This window comes from Wyeomyia smithii, chromosome 3 (genome assembly GCF_029784165.1).
Source record: "Wyeomyia smithii strain HCP4-BCI-WySm-NY-G18 chromosome 3, ASM2978416v1, whole genome shotgun sequence".
Taxonomy (NCBI): Eukaryota; Metazoa; Arthropoda; class Insecta; order Diptera; family Culicidae; genus Wyeomyia; species Wyeomyia smithii.
In genome coordinates, this window is record NC_073696.1 from 53,095,529 (window position 1) to 53,123,435 (window position 27,907).

The window sequence follows — 27,907 nt, forward strand, 5'->3', positions numbered from 1 at the left end:
TTTTTTTCTTTTTTGGTCGTGCCTATTTGCTCTTTTGTATTATTATTCTTTATACCGTTTTGTATTAATACCGTGTATTTAAGCCATTTACCAATGTTCAAAAATATTTTTTGTCATTTTGCTGTTTTGTCTTTTTCTGGTTTTGATTTTTTACCTCTTTTCATTTGTTCACTTTGAATTTCGCATTTTATATGTTGCATTAGGGGTCATTCCATCTAAAGTTTGCAAAAATGTCTACGACCTTCTCAGACTCAACGAAATTGGAGAAATCGTTCATCTAAGGTCACTATGAAAAAATTCAAAATTTGGTGCCGATTGGACCACATCTCGCTACGTGGGACCCTCCCCTCTTCAATAGAAGTGCAATTTTTTGTAAAAACCCTTTTTTTCTTTTAATTGTGGTTACAAATACATAATGTCTAGAAGCAGAATATTAGTTAAAGAATCCCAAAATTAATTTCAATTTAAAGCGACAGTGTTCTTCTATTAGCATTTAAAGAATTAAACTATATTTGTCGGCGTATGAGAATATTTTGATTTCATATTTGTTAATATTATTGTGTTATTGAGAAAACTTTACACGACAAAAAATTATCACCCGAGATGTATTGAGCAAAACTCGAGTTACCGCATTTCTAAGTGGAAAACTTATTTTTCTTTCTGGTTCTAAGCAATTTTCCTCATAAGTTTTTTATATCTCCGAGTTTGTTATAACAATGAACATTCTAGAAATTGAGTTTGTTTTGAAGTCGTCTAGGATTTTATATCAATTTTGAGAGGAAGTTTTGCCAGACATGTTATTTCTGCATTTGAACAATAAAATGCGTTTTTCGGAAAATGAATATTTTTTCATTTCAAATTTTATCGTGTTTCTAAAAAAAAAATTAAGAAAAGTACCTATCACTCAGAGGTATTATGAGCAAAACTTTTGAAAAGTAAAGTTAAATTTTCTCTGGTTTTAAGCAATCTTCTTTTCTATGTTTTTCATATCTCCGGGACATTATAGAGATCACATTGCGAAGGAAATTCGTCGGGGAATCTAAAAAATCTATCCATTTTAAACGGGTGTGTTGCGTTTTTCGGTTAATGAGCATGTTTTGTTCACGACTTTTACAATTCTATCGTAATCTGATTTACTTTCAATATTTTGTATTATATTGCTAATATATTTGTTTTGATTGTGGACATTTTGAAATATGCATTTTTGAAAAAATTGAGGGTCCCACGGAATGGAGGATGGTGCAATCAGCCTCAAAGTGGGATTCTTACATAGTGACCTTATATGAACAATTTCCTGAAGTTCGAGCCAATTTCAAGAAGATTGTTGGCATGAGGTGTGCCACTCGAGTTGGAATACACTTAGACATTTTGCTTGTTACACTGGGATGAAAATTAGTAAAACGGATCGCGATGTCTTTTTTTTTTCAAATAAATAATGACAAAACCTGCAGATTTTCATCCAAGAGTTTAATTCTTGAAATTTTATTGCATTTCAGTAGGCTTTCATGTTGTTATTGACATTTGAAATTTCTGCCAATTTTATTTTTAAAATGGATTAAAATTCCTAGGTTCCTGAAAATACATCGTTATTCATTTTTTTTTTTTCAAAAAAACTTTCAACACAATTACATGCGGGAAGCAAGCACAATGTAATGAAATGCCTTTGCGGACGTTGTAAAAAGTTTGCAAAAAATATAATAGTCGAGCGAAACTTTAAAACTGAAGAATAAACACTTCGGAAGTTATGAAACCTACCTCATCACATCATGTTCATCCACACTCACATGCCATGCAACCGTAACGAACAGTTTCTGTTATCATTGTTTCTCAAACATGCACCGAATTCCAGCTCCAGCAAAAACCTCGAGGTTTTTCACTCACCTTATGCATCTTTAATTAGATTTTATAATTCCACGATATTATGATGTTTTGTTGATGCCTTCACCTAGGGATTTTCATATTTTATACTCGAAATGGTCCGGCCAGTTGCGATTCTGACATTCTCACCACCGGCGGCGCAACGTTTGCTCCAGGCCCTCGTTTGCATTTCGGAGTCTGATTTTCATTTAATAATTCATAAAGGCTATAACTACCTTTCTTTAGGATTTCAGTTTTGGTTCTTTTTAATTCTGACTTGTTTGGGAGTTTTTTTTTTCTCTGCCCCAATTTGTACTCTGGGGTAACCCCAAAGCAATACCGACCGGATTGTGGGGGGGGGGGGGGGGGGGGCGGTTAAAACGGCCAGCAAGGCAAAATCGCCAAATGAACTCAACAGATGAAATCCGCAAAAAGGTAATGAAAACCAGAGTTAGCCAGCGAGGGCTGAGTGAGAGAACTAATACCGGTGACTCGGAGGGGAGTGGAAACAATGGCTTAGATTTGCTGCTTATTTGAAATTTCGTGTTCAAGTTTATCCCAGATTTATCAATAATTGAAAAATGTTAGGCAAGTAGAATTCGATGTCGGAGAGCACCAGAGGTACTTGCTCCCAGCTCAATAAAGTACACACTGGGTATAACGAGCAACCAAAGGTTACGCCGAAAAAGGGACCTAATAAGCTGTGTGGAACTAAATAAACCCAGCTTCGGCTACACCCACTATAGTGTTTCCCCGTGATACCAACAAGCCTCCTGCTACGATACCGAAGAAGAAAATTTCAATTTTAGATTTAATTATGAATTCTGTTTGATACTTTCTCAAGAAGGTTCATTGAGCGAAGGCTGGCAAATGATATTTTTTGCTTCCCTTCCCTTCCTGAATCTGCGGAAGCAAACTCCCGCCGCCCGCATATAGCCTATCAGGTTCAGTTCATTTCGGACGAGTACCTCGGTGTAGCACTTTCACTTTACACTCGCTGTCTTTGCCGGTGACGACGGGGTACCTCTTTGGAGGGCCGTAAATTTTCCTCTAATGGATCTTTTAGCATACATTTCTGGCTCAATCCGGTAGTGACATAAACTGGCTATCAGGGAGCCTTTTCCGGCCAATAAATTAGTGATTATGATTGTTGGCATTGTTGTTGCAGATACTTGCCAACGGCAAAGCTGCCAGACGAGGAGACCAAGAATGCCGACAGTAGCCCCAAATTAGTGTGATTAGGGAAAGGGCGAGGGCAGTTTACCGGAGAGAGAGAGCGGGTATTTTCATTATTCGATCCCCGGTGAATCTTCAATCGGCACCGGGATAGTGTTTATGGGGTGAAACTGTACGGTTTTGGATAACAAACAATAATCTGTTCGGTGTTACTAACGTATTTGAAGTGTCCCAAAGAGGAACAAATATTCGATGGGATGGTGATAATTCAAAGTTAACCGTTTTGCCTTTCTTTTAGAAAAGCATAGCATTTCTGTAAAAATCGAGCTACAGATGTACACATCACAACGCTTTTTCTGCGGTACATTACGAAATGAGTGATTGATTTTCGCACATTCTCTATTTATAATAGGCCAGCAAGCAGCCGAAAGCAAGCGAAAGTGGAGCGAGTTCGTTGAAATTTGCAAAACTAAATTTAAGTTAATGATTTTCAATTCAACTTTTCACTAACTTATGATCGCAAAAATTTGACAGTAGTCAAAATTCGTTAAGGGGGGACCCTTCTCTAGAAGGTCGAAAAATCATGAATTTTCATATTTTTTTTTGGCTGTCTAGAGTAAAGTGAAGTGTTTGGCTATTTTGGCTATTGATTAAGGTATATTTGATGATGTATTTTCCATGTCGTGAATGTAAATATAGTGAGTATTACACTGTTGGCAGCTGGGAACGTGGATGCTCTCTCTAAATCAGTACCTAACTGGTGGTAAGTTTTTCTCAGCTTGTAGTAGACCGATCGGGCTAAAAATTTTTTTCAGTATATATAAACATATTATCTATCTTGTTACGTAGCCGTTTTTGAAAATTGCCAAAATGGCGGCCATTTTAGTAAAAAAATTGTTTTTTTCATGAAAAATCACTATTTAAAAAATCATAAAACATTGAAAAACTCAGCTATCAAAAAACGGCTACGTAACAAGTTAGATAATCCATTTTTACATGTTAAAAAAATTCAGCTAAATCGGTTCAGTAGATGCTGAGAAAAATTTACCACCAGTTGAAAAAACAAGGTTTCGAGAAAAACACTGCCAATAGCGTAATACTCGCTATATTTGCACCCACGGTACACAAAATACATCTTCAAATATACCTTAATCCATAGCCGAAATGCCCTACCACCTCACCTTTCTCTAAACATCCGAGAAAAATATCACGAAAATTTATTATTTTTCAACTTTCCAGAGAAGGGTCCCCCCCTTAAGTGGTAGTAACATAATATGCATTGGAAGAGGGCACATTTTCTTTACACTTTTTACAATATGCCACTCTATTAAAGTGTTACGTAGTTCTATGTAATTAAAAAAAATTACTTGCAAAAAAGTATGTCGTGAAATTGTGAGAGTGGTTAACTTTAAAGTTGACTTAAATATATAATATCGCGAAAAAAAATATATATTTTACAATTAATCACAAACTATACATTGTTATGCAGTTTGAAAAAAAAAATTGATTTACTCAATTCTTTTTAAAGATGTGACGATTTGAATTACAAATAATAGTTACAACTGCCCTGAGAGTCATTTTTTCATTTCATTTCGAATTTTTGATTCAGTAGAAGCAGTGCACAGATTATGAAGCGATTTCGCCCAACATAAACTTGGAAGTTAATGATCACTTCGGATAACACGTGTCTTCAGTTATGATCACTTATGTTTACCTTTGCAGAGACAACAGACGTTAGAAGAAAGTTAATCTAAAATTTCATTTATAGGCACAAAAAACTGTATAAAAGTACAAAAAAGGAAGAGAAAACCAAACTTCACAACACTTACATGTCTAACAGAAAAGGGACTTGTGAAGCGTAACAGCACTGCTGGAAATATTCATTTGAAGTCTACTTTGGAGCTCTTCGACTTAGATTTGATTTTTGCCCGCTCAGCACCTCTTCTCACTCCACTCGCCGCCTGGCTCTTATGAATCTGTGATGCGTGAAGAAATCGTATTGTAAGCAAAGAAGGTTTGTGCTACGAAGCAGATGTGTGTACCGAAGATACGGACTGTTTAAATATTCATTTGAGGTATTTTTGCTTCGGCATACTGTCAGCCTTCGACTGTTCGTACCGTTTCCAAATGTATGCCTCACGAACGCACCTAAAAAGCCAAAGTACCCTCCCCCTCCCTCCGACCCATCCATATGCCTTATAGCGTAGACCGGCTCTGTTAAGCTCAAAATTTGTCACCACGTGAGGATTTTCTCTTCTATCCCCCAAACTACTCATAACTTTCCTTTTACGATAGACATCTTCTCTCGTTTGTATACAAAAGAAATCTACATATTTAAACCCTCCAACCACCGGTGGGCCGCCGCCCGATGCTGCCATCCTTACGGGACAGGGCAGGACGACCGACCGACGGTGTGGTACGCCTTTCAAATCGAGTTCCACCATCCCCAAATCCCACAATGGATTGTACCGAAGCTCATCGCCCACCCGTTTTTCACCGAATGGCTCTGGCCCAAAAAATATGTTTGACGACGCTAGGTTTCCTTCAACATTGAAGGTTTCTTCACCCCTGTCGTGTCCTCTTCAGTGTTTCTTGTATTTTCCCCATGCTTTCCCTTCGCTATCTCTGGCCTCTTAAAAGCAGAGTGTGTGTTTTTTCTCGTGTAAATTTTATTTTATAACCTTTATTTGTGTACCTAACGTGAAACTATAAACAGTAGCAGCAGCAGCAGTAGCAACAGCAGCAGAGTGATCCAGCAGCACCGAAACGACGAACGAAGAAAAGGCGCATCAACATTTTTGGGACGCACATTTTCCCGAAGGCGTTTTTCATTTCACTCTTCTTTTTCCGCACTTTTACCGCTCGGATGGCAACCAAGAAGGACACACCACCGCTCGCCCGCCCCCAATGTAGCCGCTTTTGCGAACAGGAAAATCTACTGGCTGTGAAATTTAAATTTTTCTTTTTACATAATGATGATACCGCTCCGTTCAAGCATGGGAAACATGAAGATACACTTATGTTACAAGAACGCGCGCGCCGGTTCAGCCTCGGTTCGACGCCATTCACATCAGTTTTTGGTTGATACGCTTCCGAGATGAAGTTTTCATGTTCTGACAGCACGTGGAAAATGGTGGGATTTCGCTTCCCTCGTCGCACGGGAAGGAACATTTTTAAAAGATTAGCTCCGTGCAGGTGTTTAACATACGAGTAGCACCTGAAACTATGGCTCGTATTGTGTTTTTTTCTGTTGGCATTGAGGTTATGTAAGAAGTGACAGAAATATGGTTGCGATTTACTAAGATGTTTGAGTTGCTGTAAAAAGAACTGATGGCTGAGAAAGATCTAGTCATATCTTCTTACTATCTAAGGCACAAATTTTATAAAGTATTGCCTCGGTGAAACGTGATTACTGTGATAATAATATAAAAGGATATGCTCTAAGCTGTTCCAATTATAAAAAAATATGTTAAAATTCTTAGAATTCATAGACATGTATTAATCGAAGTTTTTTTGACACAGTTATATTCCATATTTTCTTATTGTTAATGGTCTTCAATAATTACAATGTTGTTGTTCTGTCATACCTTATTTGCAAGATTGTATTTAAACATTACAAAGAATTAAAATACTGCTTCTTATCAGTTGTATTTTCAATGTGGCTCAACTTATTCCATTTGTGACATGCTGCAATTTACATTTTAAAACGTTTTACAACATTTTTGAATAGCTGATTGCACTCCATCAACATATTAGATTTGACTATTATCTGGATATTTCTAATGTTTAGCATTTTTTGTTCGCAGCTTTCTAATAACATTTTAACAACTATTCATTGAGATTGTTTATCATCTGATGGATTATTCAAATAGAAGTACCTACAAGTCTTTGATTTTTTTTTCAGTTTACAACTTTGACGAGTTTTAAGGTAGAATGAAATATTGTTGACAAAATTTAGATAACCGGGTTCGACTTGCGAATCTTATGGGTTCGTCCGGGTATGCCAGTTAATATTGATTCTCATTCAAGTATCCTGGTCGAATAAACAGGACAGTCCTGATGATTCTTATATCAAGATTCCTTATCGAGGAGGGTTCGCCACAGAAGGCAGAATCACGAAAGGCAGAAGCACGAAAGGCAGAATCATGAAAGGCAGAACTCTATGTCCGTACACACAAGGCAGAATATTCCAAAAGGCAGAATTTCGAAGGGCACGAAAGGCAGAATCACTGGTTGCTACCTGACTCACGATAGCCGAGTGCGTGATGACAAATTGGTGCGAATCCTGGTCACCGTATTAAAGCTGCTACTCTAAATTTATTATTTAATATTATTTGGTAACCAGATATAATAACTGGTCACAAGGAATGACTAGTTTTGATGGGAGGTGCAAATCAAGCCTGATTATTAGATCCGAAACGCGCAAACTGGTTTGGCTCAGGTCCTAAAGACTCTCACGGCATCGCGGTGAGTAATTTTTCAATGTTAGGTATAACTTACACTAGTCTCAACGGCTTGTTGATTATAATTAACATAAAACAATTCATGCGGCGAAGACGCATAATCGAGGGCAAGGAACCGAGGTGGCACAAAGCCGCCGTGGTTTCCGCGGTCCGAGCCGGCCGCCGACCCGCCATCGGAAGCGGTGGCCTCTCGCATACAAACAACTGATCTACTGGTTTTCTAGGATTATTCAAGTAGGTTTTCTTTCCCTTAGTTAAGTCCGAAGCGGTAGCGAGTAAGGACAGCATACACTTGGACAATAGAGTCGGCCAAAGGCCGCGAGTGTGTGTTGTTAAAAAGAAAATGGACCATTTTTTGATTCTGCCATTCGTGCTTTTTGTGATTCTGCCATTCGTTATTCTGCCTTATGAAATATTCTGCCTTTCGTAATTCTGCTCTTCGTGATTCTGCCTTTCGTGATTCTGCCTTTTGATTTTCTGCCTTTCGTAGGAGACCCATCTGTGACGTCCATTTAACGAATCTTCGGGAATATGTGCGAGTCTTATGTGTTCATCCGGGTATGCAAGTTCTACATAAAAAAAAATTCAGAACAGATGGTGGAAACTTCACTAATGCTGGAACTTGCTCAGACAAGGCTTACTGTGAATCAAAACTCGCGATTTCGAAAAGTCTCGGAACCACGAAAGGTGCACTGCGTGAAAGACTAATGAAGCTAATTTTTTTTTGTTTACACAACATTTATTTGACACGGCACAATGAAGAAGGTAAATATTTCAACCCAATTTTCGGTAAACTGTATTTAATTTGTAGTTTTCCGCTTGGAAGATTGAGAAGAAGAACTAGAAGGACACTGCAAAAGCCTTTATGACTTTTTTACTGATTACCGTCAATGGCCCTCCAACGAGTTCTTGAAATACGCCGAAGCTCACATGGATCACATCCAGAAGACAAAAAACTGTCTCTACATGGATGGACGGACATACAATACTGATAGAACGGACACGTTAACGTGACAACAACACTTATTGCTCTTACCTAATATCAAGAATAAATTGTAGAATTAACCTTTTAACTGCCAACCGATTATTCATTTCGTCAATTTACAATATTCTAATATTCCAATACAATGTTTACTTACAAACTATTTTTTTTTCAATAAGCGTTGCGATTGCGTATTGAGCTAAAAAAGTGTTTAAGTTCATGTCAAGGTATTGTAAAGTCAATGGTTTTACAGTATTGATTGTAAGTGGCCATCATACGATTCAAGGGTCCGAATTTTGCATACTTTGTGCGGTAATGGTTAGTGACAAATATGTTTCGATTTCGAAGTTGTCTAACAGGTGTGAGGAAATTTAGCTTAAATAAAAGTGTAGCTGAATCAATGCGCTGCGAAACGATGTCGTTTACAAATGACACTTTTGCAAATTCGCGACGCACTTTCAATGATTGCATGTTTATGAGCATACAACGTGATTCATATGATGGAGGAGGAAATGATGTCCAACCTAATTTACGAAGAGCATACAATAGAAATTGCTTTTGTACTGATTCTATTCTTTCTTCGTGCGTGATTGTATAGGGTGACCATACAATGCTGCAGTATTCCAGTATTGATCTTACATAGGCTATATATAATGTTTTGATGGTATACGGATCCTGAAAGTTGTAACAAAAGCGCTTTATAAATCCTAGCATGTTATTGGCTTTGTGGATTGCAGTGTTGTAATGGTCAATGAAGGTTGGTTTGGAGTCTAAGACAACTCCTAAGTCCCTAACTCTTTTACAATTTGCTACAGTTTGGTTTCCTAATGAAATTGTAATGTTTGGTGTTGTTCTTTTTCGACAGAATGATATGTGGTTGCACTTTTTTACATTCAACTCTAGTAAGATTTTTTACACCATGCGTGAAATATGAATATTTCATTCTGAAATGCATTAATCTTCATTTCTTATTTCCAAAAAGAGCTTCATATCGTCGGCATAAATTAACACTTTTAGTTTTTTAAGAATAAAGGAAATGTCGTTAACGTACAAGATGAAAAGGAAGAGGTCCTAAATGAGAGCCTTGAGGGACACCAGAAGTGACTAGAATCGGATTTGAGTTTTATCCGTTAAATTTAACTATTTGTTGGCGATTGGTTAAATATGATTCGGGCCACTCAGGAGTTCTGGTTCGAGTCCCATTTTTTTGCAATTTGAAAAGTAGCATTGGTATGTCTATGCGATCAAATGATCAAATGAAGCTTCTACATGGATTCCATTATCCATTGCATTCAATGAATAATTTATAAATTCATGTAAATTGGTCGATGTTGAACGGCCCTTGAAGAAGCCATGTTGCTTCTTAGTTATTCGGTTTTTTATTTGGAAAAATAGTTTTCCATTTACAATTGCTTCGGATTGTTTAGAAATGCAAGAAATCAGGGCTATTCCGCGATAATTACGTGCCTTTCAAATCAGCGGCACCCCAAAGAATTTTTACTCCCAAAAATCCGGTTTTTGGCAATATGTTCCGACACTGAAGAATTTTAACAAATTGATTAATTAATTTTGATTAAATCTTACAATTGTTGGTTCGAAGTTCATAAAATTACACTCACGGGCCATTAATGTGGTCTTGGGTAATGATTAGCTTCCGTGCACTTTTCATGTTCCATGTAGGTCCTATATCAAGGGGACCGCAACTGAGTCAAAACTTTGTCTTGATTTTCTTATATTGTAGAATATATTGCACTACAATTATTTGCAGAGACGCAAAACGTTTGCTTCAGCTAGGACGCCTCTATCACTTATATAAAGTTGATAATAACCTTATATGAATCAGAAAACATACTCTGTAGCATAAAAGTTCTACGATGAAATTTTAAAATCACAGTGTGTAGATCCACAATATTTAAGATTTTTTATGATACATTAATCCTATTTTCAGTACAAATCAGATCGTTTACGGATGCATGTATGGGAATCCAGGAGAGTTTGCAAAACAAAACCTAAAGATTCCTACATTTAGATTCTTGAGGAATCAAAGAGATGGTTTTCCATATGCGATTCGAGCAAATTTTGTCCGTATCGTAGAAACGATTTCTTTCGCAATTCTGTCATCATGATCTTTGAGTATTAGTTGTGGTAATTATATGTGAGGAAACAAATGCGTGAGTATTCTGATTTGTTCTTTTACCCAACTCGCCATTAGTATTTTTACCCTATTGTAGATTCATGAGCTTTACATTGAGCTACGCGAAACTGGGGCGGAATGGAAAAAATGTATTTCAAAAATGTAACACAGGTGTGGCCATAAAGTTCAAATTAGAAAAAAATAAAAGATTATTAGTTTTTAGGCATTTTTGCGAATTTTAGTCCCCCTAGCCAATACAAGCTTTGAGGTAGCACTTTTTTTTGCTATTGTCGATCGTGTATTCGAACAAAAAAAAACAAACGAACGCTTCATTAAACACCGATTTTTTCTATTCTTAAACATGTTTGACGTATGCTAAAATATTGTATATTTTTATGCAAAAAAAAAAAAACAATTTTACTTCAGTTTTGGAGCAAACGCGGCTTTCACATCCAACATTTACGTCCTATTGTGAGCTGTCAAAATCGCTTCCAATCGACGCCAGTGTTGTCAACTTTGCGGTTGCCAGTGTTTGAAAATTTTAAAACGTACTTTTTAAACGTACCGCGTCGCACGAGGCCCACAGGTGCTGTTGTAGGATTTTATCCCAAGCTGCCGCCAGATGTCGCTTTATGATTTTCACATTTTATGATTTTCACATCCAGAGCAGACTTCGACCTCCAGCATACCCTAGATGGTAAAGTCCAAAGGGTTCAGGTCCAGTGAATTCGCTGGCTATTCCGAGCTCGACATAAACCTTGGAGAATTTTTCGCACTCCAAAGTTGGGATTTCTTCGCTTTACAAGCCGGCGCTGAGTCCTGTTGGAAAATCCAATCCATGGGGTTCCATGGTCCCTGGTTCGACGACGTTCTGTTCTGAACTAGTTGCCGATATGTATTTTGTTTGATTTTCTCTTTTTCTGAGACGAGAACCAGCGAGGTCCAGCCATTACGGGCGGACGTTAGCACATCGGCATACGTTCGTAATCTTTCTGGCAACCAAAATCTGACGTTATTCACAAACTGTTGTACGGTGAGAAATTACCCATCGGTAAACACGATGTTCTTTAATCTTCCTTCCGCGGTTTACATTACCAGCGTCGCTCTTTTCTCCCGGTCTTGTTTCTGGCTCTCCGGAAGGTTTTGAACCTTATGGACCTTGTAGGGTTTGGTCTGAAATTTGTCTTACAGGATCCGACGGAGATTTCGATCAGATACGTTGAGATCCACCGCCAATTTGTTGGACAGTGTATTTGTTAACATTTACTTTTAAGTGCTACAACAGAACATCGAAATCGGTTTATTGTAAATAGATGGTAATGTGGCGATTACGAGTTTACTGTTCGGCTCAAAGACGCCGAAAGAGATTGCCAAGGCCGTTGGATGTCATTTGGCCATAGTTTATTTTATCAAATAGTTTCTACAAGATGGCTCTAAACAGCGAAAGCCGGAAAGTGGACGTCCTCTGTTTGCACGTACGCAGATCGTGATCAATTCGGTCCTTGCGAAAATGGCTTGCAACCCGGTCCGTTCAATGCGGAAACTTGTCAAGGATGCCAACATTTCTGAGAAGTCCATGTGAAGAATCTTCGACGAAGAGTGACTTGTGCGAAGAAATTGATTTCTTTGCTGAAAAAGAAAAAAATGATAATCCTGTTTTCCGATGAAAAGCTGTTCAGCATCGATACTGTGTCCAACAGCCGCACATACCGGATCATTTCACCGAAGAAAGTTTGAGATGTAAAGATTAAGTTCCAAACTTGGTAGTGTCTAGCGGTTTGAAAACGCCGCCTGTTTTTATCAATAGTGGTGTGTTAATTATCGTAACATCAAATGCCGGTTAACGAAGGATTGCTTAACGACACGCGGTCTCTGCCAATGATAGCCGCCTAAACTCACAGTCGTTGTGGAGGTTTTCACTCCCGTCTTCCGCGGACACTAACTGGTCTAAAGAAATCGGGCTTCCAGAACCGTTGTTCTGGCCAAGGAGATGGATCAGTTAATTCCACACGACCAGCCTCGGAGTGGAATTGGACTCGGAATCAAAGAAATAAAACCGCAGTGTTAGTGAACTAGAACTATATTCTTCGAGTGATCAATGCGTACTAAATTAAACGTTGTATGATATAATTTTTGATGTGGTGTTTGTTTCTTGCTATAAAGTGTAGTATATCATTGTGTCTCTCTTATACTAATATGCATTTATTTTGTGCTCTTCTAGCTAATATGATCTATTTTAGAACAACCGATTCGATTCAGGGTAGCTAGCTCATTTTGATTTTAGGTTTATATTTATTATTAGGAAAGAAAATTGCGTTTCAATTTTTAATAATTTATGTTCGGTATTTCGCCCGAACATGGTGTTAAAAATAAATCACCGCTGTGTATAACGGTGACCGAGTGCTTCCCTAAGTGAAGGCCAACTTCAATACGTTGTGCTTCAATATAATGGAGTGCCATGTCATACGTCTAATCGGACCCGCCACTGGCTGATGGAAAATTTAAGGTTTTGGCCGAATGATTTGCGGCCCTTTAGCAACCCGGACTTTAACACGTTGGATTATCTGATTTGGGCATATGTTAAAGCAAGAGTCTGAAAAACATTTCACCCTAGTGTGAGCAGCCTAAAGTCTATAATAGCGCGCACATGGCGGTCGATGCCGAAGGACTACGTTCAAAAGGCGTGTTCTAGCTTCAGAAGTCGTCTCGAGGTTGTCATTGTTAAAAATGGCGGACACATCTGGTGAAGTTGTTGAAGAGGACCTTATACAGATGAATAAATTCGAAAATGTTGTAATTATTGCCTAAAAGTACTTTAATTATTATTTGAAAAAAATACCATCAATTTTCGCATTTTGTTTCGCTGTACACTGTACATCCACTGACAACTGAGACACAATATAAATAAAGCGATGCAGGGTCGTCCATTGCAGTTTCGTGTGCAACGTAATAATGAGTGTTGAAGTAATGTAGCAGTTCAATTGTCGGATCCTGGAAACGCTAGCTACACTGAACACGCACATACCGAATGCTGTTCACATATGAATGCCAATAAACGAACTTAATCGTTTTATCTTGTCGATCCATATCGATTTTCTATGGAATCCTTTGTATTTTGAGGGGTTTTGACATTGCAATCTGAATGTTGCGAGATTGATAAAAAACACTTAAAGGAAACGCTTGATTTTATGCTGTGACTGAACCGCAAGTGTTTTCCACGTAGATATGAAATGCTTCATCTATTAGCACAGATGTAAGTGGATTCTACTTCACAGTAACGTGTCGATTTTTCATAGGGTGCAACTGAAATTTAGAATTGTTTTTTATATCTCACCTCTCATTTAGCTATCTCAGATTTCCAAATGGTGCCTTGGGTCGACTTCTGATTGTTAGACATCTAATACTCATTTTCTGAAACTGGAAGTCAGCATCTTCGAATTAGAAATGACGACTGAGATCAATTTCTGGCTTCAGGAATATACAGGTATCAAAAATATTCATTTCGGTCTCTGGGTCTTATATTGGATAGTATTTTGTCATTCTACAGGGCACAATGGCCCAGAAACCGAATTTAGGAAGAAATTTGGATCTAAGACTCGATAGCAATATTCTAGAGAGAAACTTTATTCTACAAAGTTACTACATAAGGTGAAGAGCTTAGTTCAATGTTATTAAATATTAGAGTGACCAAAATTTACGGCGAATTAAAAATCTAACCTAGATAGACAAAAAAGTTGTCTTACAATGTTGTAGCCTTATTGATTTGGAGCTATTTTGTAAAAAAGTTTTATTCTATCTTTGGAAACATCCATTATTGTCTCAATTCTATTCAGAATTATTATTGATTTTTATCAAAACATAAGCCCTTTTGTCGTTCTTTAGGGTTGAACATAAAAAACATCTCTTAGACTCATTTTAGAGGGCATTTTTGATTCTAAATATGAAGAAAATTTTATAAATATGTTATTACCTTTGTTATACTAAACAAAGGTTATAAAATCGGTCGAAAAACGCAAAATAGATCCAAGGCCCGGAGGGCCGAATCGTATATACCATTCGACTCAGCTCGACGAACTGAGCAATGCCTGTTCGTGTGTGTGTGTGTGTGTGTATATATGTTGTCTGTATGTATGTGCCGCAAAATACTAACGCACCTTTCTTATAGAACGCAATATCCGATTTTGATGATCTTATACGCAAACGAAAGCTACTGTGGTCCCCCAGAATGCTACCGAGTGGATTTTCGATAAGTGGCTTAGATTTTGAGATATTGATCGAAGAGTATTTTTTTACATATGATATTCAACTTTAAACACCAAATGAATCTGTTATGGGCCAAGTGTTTTATACCAATCGACTCAGTTCAACTAAATGAACACTGGCTGTATATATGTGTATGTGTGTATGTACGTGTGTAGGTGAAAATATGTTGTTTATCTGTGTGGTATATCAAAATCGAACAAAGAAAAAGAAGAAAAAATCCCACCTTTCTAACAGAACGCATTATCCGATTTTGGTGTAAACAAGTGCAAATAGAAGCTCCAAAGCTCTTTAAAAATCATACTGAGCGAGTTTTATCATGAGTTGCTTGAATGTTAGAATATTTAAATCAGAATGTTTAAACATACGATATTTTACATTTCGGATAATTTCTGTTTCTATCGTTTTTTTTTTCTATCTTCCTTTCTCTCTTTTCCTCTCGCTCTCTCTTTTTTCAACCGCTATTCATTTCTCAAAAGAAACTAAGAGTAAAAGACATCTGTGCTGTGTTTCATACTCTGTGTAGTGCGTCTTAACTGGTGTAAATTAATGAACCTTTTGTTTTCAATAGCTCTTTACTAACAGTTTTCAATATATTTCAGAGGGAACCGGAATGTTTATTTAAGACCGTTTTCTATTCACCTGATAAACTACGCTTTTGTGAATTATAAATATTGCTTTCTAATTTTAAAGTCAGTGCAAACAGAGTATCCATCTTATCCCACTTCTCGTTGTCGCAGCAAGTTTTATAAAGTTCTGAAATTGTTTTGGATTTTACGATACAGCCTAGGCCTTGAAAAAGAGTAACGTTCTCGAATACACTTTGAAAAACCAAAAACCTTAAGTCTTGCGAAAAACCTTCATTTTCAAATCATAACATTTGGAATAGAATTAAACTGACAACTTCCAACAGCAGTTATATTAATTTCAATGAAATCTTTTAGCATTTGTTTCTCACAGATTTTATCAAGATTTTTGTTGATTACTTGAAATAATCACACGTATAATTCAAGTAACTTTTATATGGTAACAAAGCATTTAACGCGTTCCTGTATAATTCTGAACTATAATTTCTTGAGTGCAAGTTTGTAGAACTTTGTTGCAATTCGTAGGAAATATTCGATGCTAATTCATAATCTACAATCACTATGTTCTTTTCTAGATTTTGTGATTGTTGAAAACGAAGCCATTGTGGTATTTAAGCTTGGATTATGAGGAATTATTTCAATAGCATTGCAATGAACTGACAAACATATTTGCTGATCTAGAGTGATATCTGCATCATTGTTATTTTTATTGTTTCTGGGCGTTCGATTATGTCAAAAATTTATAAATTGTTTCTAGCCTAGACAGCGTAAAAAATGGTTTGGAATCGAAAAAATATAAACCAGACTCCAGTGATGACATTCACAACATTTGTGAAAACCACGTCGAGGTTTGATTCAATGATCGTATTTGGCTCATCCTTTGGAAAACTATCTTTTAAATTAAGTTTAAAACGACTTATGGTTTACTAGCATAAAAAGTTTATGTGTAGTAATAGTATAACAAAGGTTTCTGCACTGCTAGGTGGATTAATTTAGGTTTTTTTTTTATATTTAAGTAAATTCACTTTGAAACCATGTCAAAAATTATAATAATTTTAATTAGTTTTCCGATTCAAGAGAACAAATATTTGATTCCTCGTTAATTTCTCCTAAAACTAGAACTAATTTTCATCAATTTGACCCAAACAGTTCTAACATCACTGAAATTTTTTTCAATTAATTTTTTCGATGAATTACCTTAGTTATTGACGACAATATAATCGTAATAGTAGCTTTCCAGATATTTTTTTTTTTGAATAATCAATGAAACTTGTTCGAATAAGCCCTTTTTAATAGATATAGAATAGCAAAAGAGCCCCATATGACTTTTTGGCAAATTTGAGTTTATGCTGTCAATGTATCTTATTTTGTTCATATTTTCGTATGCCTTGATGAAAATAAAAAGTTTAATCTGAAAAATATTGGAAAAATATCAAACCTTGCCTGTCCCATATTGAAAATAAAGGCATACGAGTCCCATTCTATGTATATACTAAATTGTCTTTTAAAAACAACATTTCACATTTGTTATCAGTTAAAAGAGAAGTGTTCACATGCAAATATCATTGACTAAAATAAACTAAAACACAGTTCATGCTTGCAAGGCTCAATTAAAAATAAGCTAGAAACATTAAAACTGAATAAAACTTATATGCATTTTCGAAGAAAATCGAAAGATAAAGTGAAGTTTTTTTCTAGGAACTGTGTCCGGAAATTCTTCGCTGGGATCGGTAAAAAAAAAAAATGTTCAGGAGTGTGGCCTCACGGTCTGTATCAATTTCATGTGGACTCTTAAGGAATTTTATTGTAGACTCTATGTCGAACGACTTTTCGTCTAGCAGCAGTAGTTGCTCTTTGGTAAATAACATGGACCGGTTCATGCTACAATCCGTTAAAACCAAATAGCTATATTGCATTTCTATGTTGGAATGAAATTATCAACAGAGAGAAACTAAGAAATGCTAAACCACCTCCACTTAACCCACCAAGGACTTGTAAACTGGGTAACTTTTATATGTGCAGTGTTAATCAACAGTCCCTTTTCAGCTACTGCGAGGAAAACTCCATTTCAAAATTCGGACACCAGAGTTCAGGGTAAATCGATGATTTCCCTATTTCCTCTTATTTCCGTGAAACAATCATACCCTAGCAAAGAAGCAATAACAGACTCCTAGGGGCTCGTATTTTTTGTTCCGGCGCAAAATATATATGATACCGTCATAATGAAAATTGGACCTAGCGAAAAATCGCACTGGAAACGGAAAGATACTATCTAAATAGATTAGTTCTCCTCCGGATCCTTGTTATTGAAGGGCCTAAAGCTCTTAGTTCGTAAATAAGTGCGAAAAGCGACACTTCACTGGTGCTTTTTTTTCTCGACCTCTCCCGATGACACCAGCAAAATAATAATAATACAATCTCCCGCTTCTTCCCGTTCGCTTCTTGATACCGAGGATATCATCTGCGATGCGATGCGTTCGCACTTGGGTGTGGAAACATGTTCGGTATCGCTGAGGGAGAGTAGATTAGCTAAAATACGTTTCCCTCTCTGTATTCTGGCGGTGTCGTCGTTCAATCGAGTGTCCTCTCGAATGCCACTATGCTATCGATGACATTCACGAAGCTATACATACGAGATCTCCTTCCCCCGGAATACTCACTCACTTCGCCCCAGTTCATCGTAAACATTATTTTTCCATCAGAAAACTGTAATAAAGACAAAATCGTGACTTTCATTTTCAATCTTTGAGCTAATAATAAGAATTATAGATGGTCACACTGATTGGCGGAATGGGGGCCTGAGAAGAGGGGCATATGTTGGAGCGATAGGACATACGCACATGTCTGTCGGGGCTATTCAATTGGATTCGATCGTAAAAGAATGGCCAGGATGTGACTTTTTTACTAGTTCAGAAGATTTTCGTGAGTTATGGTTTTAATTATCGGTTCTGCTGAAGTCATTGCATGATGAATGGAGTGCGGATAATACTTTTTCGTTAATAAGTGCTCGGGAGTAATTTTTATAAACGAAATTAAATATGTAATGCATTATCAGTTCACGTTAGAGTATGGAGTACAGCAATTCGTGTGAAAATTTCCACAACAGTTCCAGACTGTCGTCGAGCTTTGTTGAATGCATCGACTTAGAGCGAGCTCAGGTACGCTCGATATCTTTTCTTTCCAGCCATTGCACACTGACTGAATGCTTAAAATGTATTCTAATCTCACATCTTACACCTTCTCTGAATAGGAAAGCGACATCAGGATAGCACCGAGATGATTTCGAATTTTTAAGCTTAATTACAACACAAGCGAAGATGGGAGGAAATTTCTTGGCTCCTTCCCAGGGCGAAATGAAACGCATGACTTGAGTGGGAAATCAGAGCAGAAAAGAAAACAGCATACACAAACCATTTCCAACATTCCAAACCAACAGAATAAGATGATAATCTCAAGAGCACAACTTTGAAACCGGTAAATCGCACTCACTAAACCTTTGATTTTTACGACAGGTTCGTGAAATCTAGCGCGATGCTGCTACGACTGTCTCCCTTGCCGAGCCAAATTAAACATCTCACCTTCGCTGATGGCAAGGACGATGGAAAATCTGCATAAGCAGCCTCGATTGGGGCACTCCGGGTGTGGGGCTCTCTGTCGCTCTCTTGAACACGATGGATGTAACATCGAGCGAGGGTGGCTCATAAACTATGCTAAACTTCAACATGTTAAGCTACCTGGGTAAAGCTCACGTCGCAAATCATGACCAGGCGTCGAATATGATATCCAATTCAGCAGTGTATAATAACGGCGGACAGTGTATATGATCGAAAATTTACATTTGACAATAACTTATCATTGATACACAGAATTGCATTTCATCGAATGGTTCAGCTTCGGTTCCGAAAAGAGACGGAACGACACGATTGGTAGGGCGACCGAACTCCTGTCAACCACTGTAAGAAAAATGTTGTCATTTTCTAATCGTAATTGATTAATTAATTCTTTCATGAAGCGACGGAAGATGACTTACCAACAGAAAATAAATTCCTTCAAACTTGCTTTGTGTCTGAACTTAAATTTCGCTAAGAAAAAGTTATAGTGCTCCCGCACGCCTGATCTACTGCTACGAACGCTGGCGGTGTGTAGCAGGTCCACTCCCGGTGTGCACAGACACGGATTCGAATATTTATTGGAATGTGTTTCATCCCTCGCAATTTAGAGATCCAAACCCGAGCAGTTCTGTTAGGGGTACGGCATAGACCTCCATTGCATGTATTTGAAGCGCTAAACATGCCGCGAAGAACGCACTCGGTTTTCGCCTCCACCGTGTCTGTCTCCTGAGTATTGCTGTAGCTGCCGTGACGGGATTGCCTGCCAGGAGGACACGCGTGAAACGAAGCTTGCATACTAAACAACAATTTCGAAATCAAATTTTCAAATACCGGTTAATTTGGCTAACAATGTAAATCATGCCTGGCCCGGAATGTGTGTGTGTGTATGTATGGTTGCGATTTCACACCAATCACCCAGAGAGTAAGCTACGGGTGCGCTTGGAGCTGCAGATGATGGTCATCCTGCATGGAAATTTGATTGCAATGTATATCGATGAGTGTTTTTTGCTGTATATTGTTTTTTTTTTCTCCGGTTATACACTCGCAACACGTACTTCTTACAGTTTTTCGAAACTTCTAATGGGAAAATTTTTTAGTTGCCCCTGTAAGGAAATAATTTGTCAATTCTTGTGTAGTCAATAACTGGACTTAACATTGAAATAGGGGAGTATAATTGATGCTTCAGTGTACGCGAGAAAAGTATTGTGCTAAGCTTCGATTTCTGCCAACGTCTAGAATCGCCAAGATTTATCTCGAAAATGATAAAAACTACTTACTTTTAATATAAAATAAAACATTTTTAGGTAACTTCATATAAATAGAATGAAACTCTTTATTAGTTCTTGAACCTGGAGACGATAGGTGAAATAATTCTTATTGGGGACATTACTGTTTGGTGACACCTATGCTGTCTATCGAAATGATCGTGATGCCGTTGCCACAAGGATAAAGCGAGGTGGTGGCGTACTAATAGCAGTATCTACGAAAGTTTGCTCCTCTAGGTCCTCGTCTCGAGTCGACAATAGTATTGAACATCTCTGGGTGAATGTTTACGGTTCCGATAACACGATTGCTGTTGGAGTGGTGTATATTGCTTCTGACTTTGCAACTGATGCCACACTTATTGAAAAACACATAGAATCTGCTACCAACATTTCGAACTCGTCAAGGCCATGTGATTATCATCTGCTTTTTGGGGATTACAATCAATCAAACCTAGTGTGGACGAGCTCTCCTTCAGATTTTTTATATGCTGACCCTTCTGAATCGAGATTCTCGGTGTCAGGTTCTGCTCTTGTCGATGGCATGGCTTTGCTGAACATGAAACAGATCAACGATATCAGAAACATCAGAGATCGCACATTGGATCTTATTTTTATCAACGCTGAATCGCCTCGGAGTGTGTCGTGTCAGAGGCAGTCGAGCCCCTGCTCCAGATTGGTGCGTTTCATCCAGCTCTTGTTTGCAATTTGAACTGCCGTCACACTATCAATTACAATGATATTACAAATGACATGAAGTTCGACTTTCGCAAAGCTGATTTTGTCTCACTTGGTAGCGCTATTGCAAGCCTCAACTGGTCCCGATTATTAGATAGTGATATCGATAAAGCCGTTGAAACCTACACTAGCCAGCTGTCTCAACTTTTCCGCCAATATGTGCCTTTATCACGCCCTCGGAGGAAACCACCTTGGTCAAATGGTCAACTTCGCGAACTGAAACGCCTACGAGCAGCTGCATTGAGAAGATATACCAACTGTCGCAGTTTTTTCGAGAAGCATGAGTTCAACATCGCAAGCAGCAATTACCGGACTTTGAATCGTTATCTTTACAACAGATATGTACAAAGGAAAGAAAATGATATGAAGCGCAACCCCAAAAGCTTTTGGCGCTTCATGAATGAAAAACGTAAAACAAATGGACTCCCATCAACTGTTTTCCTTGGTACGAAAGTTTCCGAATCTCATGAGGAAATTTGCAATCTTTTTGCAGACCACTTTTCCGGCGTGTTCAGTGCAGAACCCGCTAACGAACAGTCCATCAACCTGGCGTTGGGATCAGTACCTCGCGATGTTATTGACATAACAACCTTCTTGTTCACCGTAGAAGAGGTTCGCACAGCAATTCGAAAATTAAAATCGTCTGTTGTAGCTGGGCCCGATGGTATACCATCCATTGTACTGAAGCTCTGTGCTGAATCTATTACAACTCCGCTGACTATCATTTTCAACGCGTCACTATCACAGGCGAAATTCCCGGAGATGTGGAAACAATCATTTATGTTCCCTATTCATAAAAAAGGAGACAAGCGTGATGTCGGCAATTACCGAGGGATAACATCATTATGCACTGGGTCTAAGCTTTTTGAAATTTTAGTTGGAGATGTTCTATTTGCTGCAGTCCGTTCATATATTTCACCTGCTCAACATGGTTTCTTCAAGGGACGGTCAATTGACACTAAGCTCGCAGAATTCTCATCACTTTGCACCAAGGCAATTGAGGACGGAAATCAAATTGATACAATCTACACAGATCTTAAGGCTGCCTTCGATCGTGTTGACCATCAATTGTTGCTAACTAAAATTGAGCGCTTAGGTGCCTCTCCGCACTTCGTTAAATGGTTGGGATCCTACTTGATCAACCGTAAGCTGAACATCAAACTTGGATCGACTTTCTCTTACAGCTTCACAAACAGCTCCGGAGTGCCTCAGGGAAGCAACTTGGGGCCTTTACTGTACTCGATTTTCTCCAACGATGTCTTGCTATACCTACCTCCTGGCTGTAAGCTAGCGTATGCTGATGATCTTAAAATCTTCGTCATTGTCGAATCAGTAGAAGATTGCATTGAACTACAGCGACTGATTAAAATGTTCGAGAAATGGTGCATGTGGAACCAGCTTATCATCAGCGTACAGAAATGCTGTGTCATATCCTTCACGAGAAAGAAATCTGCCATTGAGTGGGCTTACGAAATCAACGGACGCCCGGTCGTCAGAGTTTTATTGGACTCACAGCTCTCGTTCAGAGATCATTATTCGAATATTATTGCTAAAGCAAACAGAAACTTAGGATTCATCATTAGAGCTGCCAAAAATTTCCGTGACCCCTACTGCCTGCATCGCTCAGTACTGGAAACAGCATCAATCATTTGGAGCCCCTACATAAACTGTTGGGCCACTAGAATCGAAGCTATACAGTCGCGATTCTTAAAATTTGCACTATGGTTGTTTCCTTGGAGTAACCCAACGAACTTACCACCCTACGAGGATCGATGCCGTCTCCTTAATATGGAAACTCTGCAGTGTCGGCGGAATTCAGCTAGAGCACTGTTTGCTGCCAAGTTGTTGCTTGGTAATATTGACTCTCCTAACCTTATGGAGCAAATCAACCTGAATGTGCCGGTAGTATCTTTAAGATCTAGTTACTGTTTAAGACTTAACTTCAGACGAACTAACTACGGGAAAAATGAACCTGTTTTAGCGATTTGTAAAGAATTTAACGAAGTGTACCATCTATTCGATTTTTGTCAATCCTGTGAAATTTTTAAAAACCGTCTGAAATTATTCAACTTGGCCGCTTAAGTGTATTTGTAAGAGTTAATAGTTTAAGTTTTATTCATGTAGACAAATGTAGTCAGATGTAGTCAGATGAATTAATAAACCAATAATAATAATAATAATAATTACGCTGAAAAAATAAAAATTAAGGAAACTATAAATCTAGCTTTTTACAGGAAAAGAAGAAAATTTATTCCAATTTCTGGTTCAAAATTGCCATGGACGTTCTAGTGAATCTTTTTCGAAATCTTGCAACTTCAATTTTGAGCCAGTTAACCAAATGATATAAACAGGAATTATTCCACCTAGCGGTTTTTAATTCTCAGCAATAAATCAGCCCAGACACTGTTCAAAAGTAAACTTATCGTAGGTATATGAAAAGTTCCAGCGGGTCGATAATTTTTCTCAATTCACCTTATTATTTTGCTTTTCATTGTAAAGTCCATACAACATTTATCTACGGTGAAATTTCTGCTTAAAAGTAAGCTTATCCAATGTACAAAGCTTCGGAGGATTAAAATAGTGTTCGTTTCATTCTGTTCTGGGCCATGGGAATCATATATTTGGCCCCATATCACTTTACTTTTGTGATTTTAATTAGGAAATATTATAATCACAATCGCCGCTGCATTTAGTGTTCAAAAATATGGTAACGATAATGATTTCATTAAGAATCAGGCCCTGTAAGTAGTATAGTTTGCCCCTACCCACCCATCCATGTAATTTTCGTATAAAAAATATCTCCGTTGAATTTTTAATTAAAATAAGGACTTGTTCATGAAACTTCGAAAAATCGATTGACGTACGTTCTATTCGATTCCGAGCCCTGTAAGTGATAAATTTTGCCCTACTTCACCTAATTTTTTAATTTTCATACTTAATGCGTTAACATGTAATGATAGGACATATAAAAAAAAATCTCAGTTGGCATTCATTCCCAGCTGAAATTATTGAATTTACGTTTTATAACATACAAAATCATAATACAAAAGTTATAAAAACATTTGGTAAGAGTCCGTTATGTTGAAATAAAATGCTTTAATATGAGATAATTTTACGATATACCAATAGTGATTGTTGATCCGCATGAAACATCATTCACCGCATGAAACTATGCAGATTCATGCATTGTTATACAACAAAGATAGGAAAACACACCAGGAAACAATACAAAAAATGAGAATCATGAAATATATGCGAAACACTATAAATCAATTCCCTAATCTTCGTGCTTCACTTGCCGAAATTGATTGTTTAAATGCACAATATTCATAGGCTAGAGTAATCATATGTCGTTTTCGTTTTCGCGGTGTAGCTACACTTTTTCCGGACTATACTTTGCAGCTTCAAATAAAACATTTTCAGTGTCGTTGCATTGGTATGCGTAATAATGGGATAGCTGTCAATTCGTTTTGTTTTGGTCATTATCGCATTCGTCATTTTGTCTCGTTTCCATTTCATGTGTCCATCTCGCAAATGTGCTGAAAAAAATTTACCGGACACTTTACCACGTGGAAAACAAACCAGTTTTGACACATACGTGTGAATGTGTTGGTAACTTCCCACAGTACACTCTGCTTTTTTCGGGTGTCGTCAGGCACAGAAAAAGTGTAGTCAGAGACAGAAAAAGGGTAGTCCGGAAAGTCAAATAAAACATTTACGTCATGCCAAAAGTGTCGTTTAAGTGTAGCTACACCGTGAAAACGAAAACGACAATAAAAAAGCATGACTATACAAGGTCATTTAGTTATTGTAGCCTGCTTAAAAATATTGATATTCATATTTCCGATAGAAGTTTCGTAAAATCTCGCCAGTTTCCGCATAAATTCTGTTAATTTGGCGGCTGGTCCACTTTAAGAATGGGGTTCACTACAGGATAATTTACTCTACACCCGCAAGAGTAACTATGCAGTTATGGATCCCTTAGCAGTTAGAACAGCGTGAGTATTTTCCCACCAACCCTAACTCATCCTCCAAAACTGTTCACGTAATCTATAGATGAACCTGAACAACATAGAGTAATGTAACGTCACTTGACGTAACATATAAAACACAAAAATACGTAATGTACTACAACTTTCAAGCGAGTGTCCACTTTTACCATCGTAGTGTCCATCTTACCCACCCCAGATGCCCGTCTTTTCCAACCATGTCAAAACGGTTTTGGTTGAATATTTAGGCCTGGGGTTTTGATTCTCTCGTCCTAAAATGGACGAGAAGTAATCAATTCGTGCGATGCCGAAAGCTAAGGAATTGAACAAAGCAGATTAGTAGGGATCTGGCTCGGCTTGCAGCAGTGACCGAATTCACTAAAGTTCGCCCCAGTAAACTGCGTGTTTTAATGTTAAGGGGTAATATCCACCAAATGCTCAAAAAACAAGGCTTTTTTCATGATTTTTTCTAGAGGACATTTGAGATGTAAGGTATATAAATAATATATCATTGGATTAAGCAACTCTTGGAGAATAGAACAAAAATTTTATTGTTACTTTTTATACAAAATGGCGGCTGTGCAGCAATTGCCGTAAACCGCTTTGTTTTTAAGTTCTACCGCAGCGAGCAGTAAATGTCGTGCCCAACTCCACCTATTACCAAAGCAATTTTTTTCATTACCCACATAAGTATCGCTAGAGAAGTACTTATGATTATTTTTTTGGCATTTTTCTTCGCAAAATGGCAACGGTTTTGGAAAAAAACAATTGCTATTCGCCAAAAAAAATCGACTTTAATTGTTTATAACTTTTGTTGTTGTTAATCAATCGCTAAAATCGTGTGTACTTCACTAGATAATCTAATGAAGAAGCTACAGTTAAAATTTAAAGTCAATCGGGTGTTAACTTTTTCAGTTCAACTGCTCGCCCATTTTGAAAACATGGTTTTGAGAAAAACGCGTTTAAAGTTTCAAAATCCTCCTTTCCTGGACTTTATTTTCCTCTTCTTACTGTTTTATCTGATCTAAGGCTGCGCCTACCCTCTTTCGCGGTATCAGACATGCGACGCTCAGTGACTTTGACGCAGTTGGCATCCGATCCCACGCAAAACTCAAACTTGACCCTCATATTCAAGTACTTTTGAGTATAACTCACAGTTAAAAGTATAAAAAAACTCAAACAAAAAACGTAGACAACGAAAACGGCTGGTCGATTAAACAAATGGAAATTGTGAGTAAACACTAGAGATGGTCGGGTATCGAAAATTTGTTACCCGTACCCGACCCGTACCCGACCCGAACCCGAAGTCAGGTTTGTTTAAAATACCCGTACCCGACCCGAACCCGAAAAAAAATTTCCAGCTACCCGTACCCGACCCGTACCCTAAAAATGCCCTGAAATTGCCGGTACCCGACCCGTTTTGGTATTTTTTAAATTTTTTTTTTAATTACCTGGTTACCTCGCACATTTTATGCACTTATTGTCATATGTGGTTTCTCGAGATGATGGCCGGAGTTAGGCTAGAACCGAGTGTTCATGTGAACGAATGTCAATGAACCCAGAGATCCAGGCGATGTATTGGTTCACCTAGAATCCAGCGTAGCATCTGTCTTTGAGTACGTCCGCTTGTCTGATGTAGAAAAATTTGACCATTTTATCACGCAGCAAAATATCTATTCATAACTGTGTACGGAGAATGTGGGCTCCATTTTTCCTTTTAGTTACCTCATAATAAAACTGGGGATTTCAATTATTTATGTTGTATGCATACGTATGATTCATATAAACTGCTGAAATTTTCATTTTGTTTTCGAGGGTTTAATAAAAATTCAATAGAATTTTTTTGAAAGATTCATTCAGCATTCAACCGTGAAAAAGTGTATAGTTCGAATTTGTTACCAAACGATTTTTTTCCCGAGTAATAATTACAAAATTGTCGCTACATAAAACAAAAGTTGGTTAAGCAATTTCTCAAATTTCAAAAGAAAGCCAGCTTAAGTTTGGTAACCGAAATACGCTGGCAGGATTATTACTGAAAGTTTATGAAATTTACTATTTCACGTAAAAATAAACCAAAATATTTTGTATAACCACACTAAATACAAAAAGTGCTTGCGTTGAATATTTTTTCAAGTAAGGCAATACTTTCAAGTTATTACAATACCTGCTACTAAAAGATGCTTTTTTTCTACTGATTCAAATTGACAGCTCATTCTGGTTCATTTGACACTCCCACAGCTTCGTATCCGTTTCTCCCTCCGAGACTATGCTAAAACACCGAGGCTTGGCAAGTTGATAATAAAATTCTCATAATGCCCGGAAATCGAGTTACCCGTACCCGACCCGTACGCGACGAGTTGAGAATTTTTCAAGCCCGTACCCGACCCGAACCCGAAGCCTTGGTTTTCAAATTACCCGTACCCGACCCGAACCCGAAAAATATTTTTTGGCGTTACCCGAAACCCGACCTCAACCCGTCGGGTACGGGCGGGTACGAGTACCGGGTAAAAATACCCGTACCCGACCATCTCTAGTAAACACGTGCTGTAGAGACGCTGTAACGGTCGAAACTTGATGCAGCGACCTCTATACTTCAAATTTGAAACACGATACCGATCATAGGTAACTTCTACTAGTTTATAAAGCCGCAAAATTAAAAACAAAAACGAGCATCGCCAAAATTAACGAAAAATGTTTTTTGAAGCATAAAAGTTGTTCGGAAAAAATTGATTTAGGCGAATTTTAGATCAGTACTTGGGCGATGTAGATTTTGATTCTAGGATAGTTTTAGCATGAATTAGGCCAATAAAAAAAATGACAAGAAAATTTTTTTTGCAGAAGGCTGGAA